Genomic DNA, 9,438 nt, shown 5'->3' on the forward strand with positions numbered 1-9,438 from the left:
CCGCAGTCGAAGCGTCGCCGGAGACGCAAAGACTGGACCTGAACTCCTTGAAAACAGAAATAGGCAGTTCTTTCGTCATGACGTCGGCGAACTGCTGCGCCGTCGGGACGTGGAGGACCCGGATGCGCCCAAGGGCCACCTGCTCACGAACGAAGTGTATATCGAGCTCAATATGCTTCGTTCGACGATGATGGACCGGGTTGGCGAAGAGGTAAACGGCGGAGACGTTGTCGCAGTAGACGAGCGTAGCCTTGTGAACATCACAAAGCAACTCCTGGTGCAGCTGACGGAGCCAAAATCATTCAACAACGACGTTAGCCACTGCTCGATACTCAGCCTCGGCACTCGAGCGGGAGACGGTGGGCTGTCGCTTGGAAGACCAAGAGATCAGGGACGGCCCAAGGTAGACACAGTACCCCGAGGTGGAGCGCCGTGTGTCCGGGCAGCCAGCCCAGTCCGCATCAGAGTAGGCGACGAGGTCGGTGGAGGCGGAGGCCGTCAACGTAAGTCCCAAGGACTGGGTGGCGCGTATGTATCGAAGGATACGCTTCACCAGAGTCCAGTGAGAGTCGCGCGGAGCATGCATGTGAAGACAGACCTACTGAACGGCATATTGCAAGTCGGGGCGCGTCAGGGTCAGGTACTGCAGGGCGCCCACAATGGAGCGGTAGAAGACCGCATCAGATGCAGGTGAACCCTTCAAAGCGGAGACCTTGGCCTTGGTGTCGACTGGCGTGGGAGCGGGCTTGCAGTTAAGCATGCCAGCTCGGTCGAGAAGCTCATGGGCATAGCGCTGCTGATGCAGGAAGAACCCATCTGGCCGTCGAACCACCTCAATGCCAAGGAAATAATGCAGAGGACCCAAGTCCTTCAGGGCAAACTCATCACGAAGACGAGCAGTAAGCCGCTGGAGGAGCAGGACAGTGGATGCCGTCAGAATGATGTCGTCAACGTACAGCAGCAAGTAGGCCGTGTCAACTCCGTGATGATACACGAAGAGGGACGCATCGGAGCGAGTCGATGTAAATCCGAGCGTCTGCAGGAAGGCGACGATGCGCTGGTACCAGGCTCGAGGTGCCTGCTTCAACCTGTAGAGCGAACGGGAGAGCAAGCACACATGATCTGGATGTGTGGCGTCGACGAAGCCGGTGGGCTGCTCACAGAACACCTGCTCAGCCAGGTGGCCGTGCAAGAAGGCATTGGACACGTCCAACTGATGCACAGGCCATGCTCGGGACACGGCTAGCTGGAGCACGGCGCGGATCGTGCCCGGTTTAACAACCGGGGCAAATGTGTCGGTGAAGTCCACGCCAGCGCGCTGCCGAAAACCCCGAACCACCCAGCGAGCTTTATAGCGCTCGAGAGTGCCATCCGGACGAGTCTTGTGCCGAAAGACCCACTTGCCCGTGATGATGTTGGCACGGGGTGGACGGGGAACGAGTTGCCAGGTACGGTTCCGCTGGAGCGCATCGAACTCTTCCTGTATCGCAGCGAGCCAATGAGGATCCCGAAGGGCGGCTCGCGCGGACGATGGGAGAGGAGACGGCTCAGAGGTGGAAGCAGCGAGAAGATACTCATCGCTGGGGTACCGCGTGCTCGGGCGAAGGGTGCCAGCCCGAGTGAAAGAACATGCGGTGCCCCCATGTTTGGTTTTGGTAATTGATGACAATCTCTATGGACTAATGGTTGTCTTGAGTTATATTTGAAGGATTTGTCCATAGGATTTTCTTGAAGTTCATGTGTTGGTTTCAAGGAGTTTATGAGTTGACCAAGGTGCTATTAAGGAATTATCCAAAGATTGGTCATGCGAGTGTTGAGCTTATTGCAAGCATGTCTTGAAGAAGAAGGTTGTGTGATCATTCATGTTTACCTTCAATACATCATCCAAATGAAGAGAGTTGCAAAGATTTAAGGTTGATCAAGACTAAGTCAATAGTGAATCAAGTTGATCAACTCACAAAGCGTAGAAGATGTGCCGAGAGGGATCAAGTGATCCCATGGTATGGTAAGCATTGTCCATTGCACTTTGTGTACTAACCCATGGTCTATGTGAGAGTTCTATGTGGGGTTAGGTACGTATCCATGGGCTTGCATCAAGAGGAAGATATCATACAACCCATGGAAAGGATGACATCAAGTGGTGATCGTCATCAAGATTGTCGTGTGCAAGTTCAAGTGGAGCATCACGAAGAGATCAAATGCTTGAATCTTGCCATCCATTGTGGTGTCAATGGACTTGTGAAGATGAGCCGAAGAGTGGCTCACCCATAGTAGACTATGGGGGAGCAATCATCTAGTCTTCATCGAGCCAACGCAATCAAGAAAGGTGGTCCATCTTGAGGGAGTCAAGATCGTCATCATCTAGCTCAAGTGGACCATGTGCAAGGCAAAGGTTTGCCCTTGATAGGTTTTCTATTTTACCAGTCTCATGGTGGTAGTAGGGAGACCGGGTTATATGATCGTTTGCCGTACTATCAAGGGGGGCTCTCAAGTTGGTAGCTTGATCGTATCGTTAATAGAGAGCTCAAACCCTTGCATCCTTGCATCATGTTTCTTGGTTCTTGTTTGTTTCTCTTTGTGAGTCTTAGAGCTTATGGTCATCTTGATGACAAGCTTGAGTTCATCAAAAACGGAGTTCACATGCGTCTTCTATGATGTTTTCGGTGTTGGAGGTTTTACCGGTCTTTTCCGAGGAAGGGTTCTCACCATTTTCCTTTGGGACTTTTATCATTTGCTTATTCTTGATATTTCTATCAAGATTGTGTTAGCCCATGTCGTTAGCTTTCCAACAAACTTGGTTTCGTTGAATTCGGAGTCCGTTTGCAAAAGTTGTGGCTGTTTTGGTAAAGGCTGCATCGGTACTACCGCGACTAGAGCGGATGTAATTTTTTACTACCGCTCCAGAGCAGTACTACCGCGGCTCCTGAGCGGTAGTACCGCCCCAGAGCAGTACTACCGCGGCTCTTAAGCGGTAGTACCACTTCGGACCAAAATCTCGTGTTTTGCTCAGCGGAAGTAGGCACAGAAGTATTTTTTTTAGTACCGCTCGCAAGCAGTAGTACCGCTACCATTTGTGGTAGTACCGTGAGGTCGAGCGGTAGTACCGTGAGGACAAGCGGTACTACCGCTCCGAAGGTTCTTTTGGCCTTTTTGTCTCCTCGCTGTTGTGTTTCGAAGGGGTACTACCGCCCTAGCGGTAGTACCGCTCCTTGGAGCGGTAGTACCGCTCTGTGCGGGCTGTGAGCATAACGGTTGGATTCGGGAGCTCCTATAAAAGGGGGTCTTCTTCCCGATTCAACCTTATCCTTTGAGCTCGTGTTCTTCCCCCATTGTTGACCTTGTTCGAGCTTGCTAACTCTCAATACCTCCATGGATTCTTGCTAGTTTTTGAGGGAAAAGAGAGAGGAGATCTAGATCCACATTTCCACCAATCACTTTCTCCTCTATGTGAGGGGAACCCCTTGGATCTAGTTCTTGGAGTTCTTGGTGTTCTCCTTGTTCTTCCTCTCATTTTCCTCCCTAGCATTAGTTGCTTCGGTGGGATTTGAGAGAGAAGGACTTGTGCACTTCGTGTGCCCTTGCCATTGCATTTGGTGCATCGGTTTGAGTTCTCCACGGTGATACGTGGAAGTTACAAGTTGAGAAGCTTATTACTCTTGGGTGCTTGGTGCCCTTGAGCTTGTTCCTCTTGGGTGCTTGGGCGCCCTAGACGGTTGGTGGTGTTCGGAGCTCAATCATTGTGGTGTAAAGCTCCGGGCAAGCGTCGGGGTCTCCAATTAGGTTGTGGAGATCGCCCCGAGCAATTTGACGGGTACCGGTGACCGCCCCCAAGGGTTGCCAAAGTGTACGGGTTCGGTGACCGCCCCCAAGGGTCGCCATTTGTACGGGTTCGGTGACCGCCCTCAAGGTTCCCTTAGTGGAATCACGACATCTTGCATTGTGCGAGGGCGTGAGGAGATTACGGTGGCCCTAGTGGCTTCTTGGTTAGCATTGTGCCTCCACACCGCTCCAAACAGAGATTAGCATCCGCAAGGGTGTGAACTTCGGGATACATCATCGTCTCCGCGTGCCTCGGTTATCTCTTACCCGAGCCCCTTTACTTATGCACTTTACTTTGTGATAGCCATATTGTTCTTTGTCATATATCTTGCTATCACATAGTTGCTTATCTTGCTTAGCATAAGTTGTTGGTGCACATAGGTGAGCCTAGTTGTTGTAGGTTTTGTGCTTGACAAATTAACCACTAGGTTTATTACACATTTGTTCAAGCCTAAACCGTAATTATTTTAAAGCGCCTATTCACCCCCCCTCTAGGTGACATCCTCGATCTTTCAATTGGTATCAGAGCCTCGTCTCTCTTTATTAGGCTTTACCGCCTAGAGAGTAAAGATGTCGACTAGGGGATTAGGATTCTCTGACACTCTTAGTTTCGATGGCACAAATTTTGATGTTTGGGTAATTCGCATGCTTAATATCTTTAGGGTCATGGACCCAAATTTAGAGCGAATTGTAGATATGGGTTTTTCTCCTCCAAAGGATCCCCAAAGATTATCTTTAGAGGATGAGAAAAACTCTTATCTCAATGCTCAATCTTCTAATGTGCTTTTCGATGCTTTGAGCAATGTAGTTATATTTCAACTCATGCCGTTCCGAGATGCTCATGAGTTGTGGACGAAGCTTCAAGATAAATATGGTGTGTCCAAGATTTGTGGGGATGATTGTTCTCCCTCCACCTCCGGTCGTATAGTCTTCTCAACTTCTTCTACTTCACCTACATGTGGTTTTCCACAAGGTAATGACATGGTGAGTAGTGTTGGTCATTGCAATGATGATAGTATGCTTATTGTGGATGATCCTTCATCACTATATTATTGCAATGCTCCTTCTTTGGGCTTTAACACTTGGAGCACTCCAAATATTTCACATGCTTGTGTTGATAGTCCTTTCATATCATGTAGAAATTGCTTGACTAAATCTCATGATGATATGCTTGCTATGTCTTGTTGCCATGATAAAAATGCATCTATTTCCTCGAATTGTTGTGCTAACAATGTAGTGGAAACCGAACACTCCATGGAACAAGATGTGGTGTTTAATGGTGCCTCAAGGGATCCTACATCATCATCTATTGCTTTTTGCCTTATGGCTAAGGTGTCAAAGGTATGTCCTACTTTGTACCCCAATATGTCTCTTGATGATGATGTTGATGCTAATAATGATGAGGATAATGATGAAGAGAATGATAATGTTGCCTCCTTAAAAACTAAGGGGGAAATGATTTTTAAAGCTCTTCATAAAAATAAAATTGCTCGTTCCAACTTCATGGAAATAATGTCCATTGCCATTGATGGCAAGAAATACATTGAGGAGTTGGAATCTCATCTAGAGGAGCATGAGGCCACCATTGATAAAATGGAAGGTCATGGGCGTGATTACGCTAATGAGATTGCGGACCTCTCTCAAGCTCTTGAACTTGAACAAACCACCAAGGAATCTCTTGAGGAGACTTTTGCTCTAGAATTGTCTAAAGTGAAGGAATCTACTAATAGAGCTCTTAAGGTGGCCAATGTTTTTGAAACCAAAAATGCTAAGCTTGAAGTTGCTCATGCTAGACTCCTTGAGGATTTTGAGCACCTCGAAAATGGCTCAAGGGTCATCAAGGGTGAGCTCATCAAACTCACCGAGTCTCATGCTCAACTTTAAGCTTCTTATTTAAAAGAGCTTGCCAAGTTGCCTTCTCCTCTTGTTGTTAATGATGATGCTTGTGCTACTAATTCTATTACTTGTGAAGCATCCATTTTGAAGGAGAATGTTGAGCTACGGGCTCAACTTGAGGTGCTATCTTGCAATTATGGGAAATTGGAAGAAAGTCATGAAAAGCTCTCAAGCTCTCATGATGATCTTCTAGTATCCCATAGTGTGCTAAAGATAGCTCATGAGGCCATGATTGCTAAGGTAACATCTAGTGAGCCTCATGTGGATACTAGCACTACTTCTAGTCAAAATAGTATATTGCCATGTGCTAGTCCTTGTAATTCATCTACTCACAATGTTGGTACATCTTGTGATGAATTGCTTTCCTTGCCTTGTTGCTCTAACGATGAAGCTTATACTTCCTCTAGTACTTGTGTTGAGACTAACCATGTAGAGGAAATCAAAGAGCTCAAGGCCCAAGTCACTTCTTTGAAGAAAGACTTGGAAAAGTGTCATGAAGGGAAGGCCACACTCAACAATATCTTGAGTGTGCAAAAATCCCCCAATGACAAATGTGGACTTGGATTCAACTCCAACAAGAAGAATAAGTCCAAGTTGAACAAGAAGAAGAGCCAAGAACAAGTCAAGAATTCGGCCAAGATTATTTGCTTCAAGTGCAAAGTTGAAGGGCATCATGTTAGATCGTGCCCATTGAAGAAGAAGGCCATTAGTGTCAAGCAACAAGGGAAGAGGGAACATGTTCAATCTCATGCTCAACATCAAGTTGAAGAAAGGCCTCTTCCCAAGAAGACTCAAGTTAATGCTTCTCAAATTGAGAAATCAAGTGAGAAGAAAGTGAAGAGTAGACGTTGCTACTTATGTCGTGAGAAAGGTCACGTCGCTTCTTCATGCACTAGTGGTAACTTATCCAACCCAATTATTATTGATGATATCTATTCTCTTGGTAAGGATAAGGTTGGCAATGTGTTTGCCAAGTTTGTTGGTACTCAAAGTGGTGTCAAGCAAAGAACCATTTGGGTAGCCAAACCTACTGTGACTAACCTCTTAGGACCCAACTTGGTTGGGGACCAACAAGATCAAACTTGATCAATAGGTGTTGTTGGAGGGCATTGGAGACTTGGCTACATTATGAAGAATTAAGGGGACTTCATCATTCTCATTGTCTCAAGCCAAGTCAATTGGATTATCAAGTTTCTATCTTATATCCAATGTGCCTCCTTGCGGTAACTTGTACTTAAATTGTTTACCTTGAAAGTTACTTGCCCCCTTGCATGTTTTGGTTTTGTTCCTTGCATGTGTTTGTATATGTTGCGCTTCCAACTTGCTTATCTTGAGCAATCAAGTATGTGTGTGTTGGTTTGCACATCATGTACGTGTGCATCGTGCGTTGAGCCTTTTTGCTTCCTGTTTGTATCCTAGTTGGATCGTGTGAGATATCAATGGAACATCCCATTTTGGGGGAGTGATGTGCTTTGTGCACCTCACAATCCTATAAATGTGTGTACATGAGGAATACCATCTAGTATTGATATTACAAGATTATCTAGTCGCTAGGTGGTATATCTCTCATGAGAAATTCAAATTCTAAAAATTGCATTGATTATCTCGTGTTGGATCCTCTTATTGCCTCTTGTTTAGTTCTTATTGGTATCACATTATGGGGGAGTAATATGCTAAGTGCATATTACAAGCCTAGAAAATATGTACATTTGAGATATTGTCACCTAGAATTGATATTGTAAATTATCTTGTTCCTAGGTGGCATGTTAGCTCTACAAGTTGCAATTTGCTTGTGTGTGGTGTGAAGATGATGTTGGATATCCTTGCTATCTACCACCGGGAATTCTTTCCATCTACTTCTTGTCTTTTGACAATTGGTAGTCACTTATGTGTGGTAGAATTTAATTGATCATCTTTACATTGGCTTTTGTTTATTTACATTTTTCTCTTGCCAAGGTTTGTGTTAACTCCCGTTGTCTTCCATACCACTTGTGGATCTTGTTTATTTCTTGTTCTTGTCTAGTGTTTTTTAGATATAGTGAAAGCAGTGATCCCGCCTTGTGCATTTTGTATTCAAATACAAATCCTATATAATGCACAACTCGTGGGGGAGCTATTCTATTTTCTTCACTCTTCTTGTGATCCTTATCAAGTGTGTTTTGGTGGAAGGCAAGCCATTTCTTTTTGGTACTTTGTGCCATCATGAAACTTTGTTGAGAGCTTGGTATGTTTGGAACCATTCTCTCTTTGGGAGTTTGACATCTTTAGTTTAGTGTGTATCAATGGATATCTCATTCCTTGATGTATCTTTAATGATATCTTCCAAGTAATGATTTCTCCATTTGGTATCCTTTTCACTTGGCGTTTATTTGTCTTTTGGTTTCGGGTTTTGAAAGTCTTGAGCATGCATGTTTACTTCATGTATTTCATTTGGCATGCTTTCTTTCTTTGACTCAATATATATGGGAAACTCCACCTAGTCTCAATTTGGATGAGATGTGCATGAAATTCATTTTCATATCTATATGCACATATTTATGTGGAGTTTGTCCTATGTATTGGTGTTTCTAACTATTTGGTCCCGATGAGTTTGGGTACCGTTTAGTTTGTGTTGTTCTTCTAGGAACATTTGGAGATGCATTGGATGCTCGGCTCACTCACAAGGAAGGTGTTGTCACCATGTGCATATTGGAGTCAAGCTAGGATGATCAATGAACTACTATCTACCTTCAATTGGTATCTACTACATCCTTCCAATGATATCTCGGTAACAAGTATCTATTCATGCTTTCTCCTCTTGCATTCAACCTTGTGTAGGTTGCATCTTGGCATGATTTTCATTTCATATCTTGTTATACTTGTTTCCTTTCTCAAAGCATCCCAACGATGATCTCTTGTTGCTAGTTGTGATGCCCTTGATGGATGTGTGTTTGGACTTCATTTATATACAATAAGACCATATCTAGCCAAGTGCTATGCTTTCAAGCAAATATCTTATTGGTATATTTATGACTTCCTTGTGGATATCTTGTTCCTTCGTGTTGTAACTATTTCGGGTGTACATTCTTCTTTGTATATATATATATCATCATGATTTCGTCTACATAGAACCTTATACACTTGAGAGAAATTACATCTCTAGTTGATATCCTTTCTTTCACGTCCACCTTGTCTTTCTTATGTTATTTCTTTTGTGGCTCCGTGAAAGCTTTTGCCTTGAGTGCGTGTCCTCTATCGTTGCATCTTGATGCACTCTTGTGTGGTGAAGATTATTTTCCTCATGCTTATCGTTACGAGGCTTTTGCCATCTTAATTGTTATCCCTCGTCTTGATGAGGCTTTCATCTTCTATCTTCACCATGGGTTGTCACAAGCATAAGTTATTTATATGCTTATTAGTAAGCTTGTGAACCCATTTGCTGGTTGTGTGTGGGAATGACAGGCCTTGCACCGTGTGCCTCATTCTTTCAAGACTATGTTGATGCTTAATGCTCATCCTAATTTTAGTCTTCTCAAGTGCTTCGCCATGACTCACACACATCATTTTGGTTGAGCCCATTCTTAAGTTGCCTCTTTTACTTGTTGCTCAACCATGTGTTTGTTGCAAGTACTAGGCTTTGTTTCCTATATGCTCATTTGCACTTGTTGTAAGTTTCTATTGATTTTGGGAGAGCTATGATCCTATTTTGTGCACTTTGTATCCAATTACAAAACATTCTTTTTT

This window comes from Triticum dicoccoides, chromosome 2B, assembly GCF_002162155.2.
Source record: "Triticum dicoccoides isolate Atlit2015 ecotype Zavitan chromosome 2B, WEW_v2.0, whole genome shotgun sequence".
In the NCBI taxonomy this organism is placed as follows: domain Eukaryota; kingdom Viridiplantae; phylum Streptophyta; class Magnoliopsida; order Poales; family Poaceae; genus Triticum; species Triticum dicoccoides.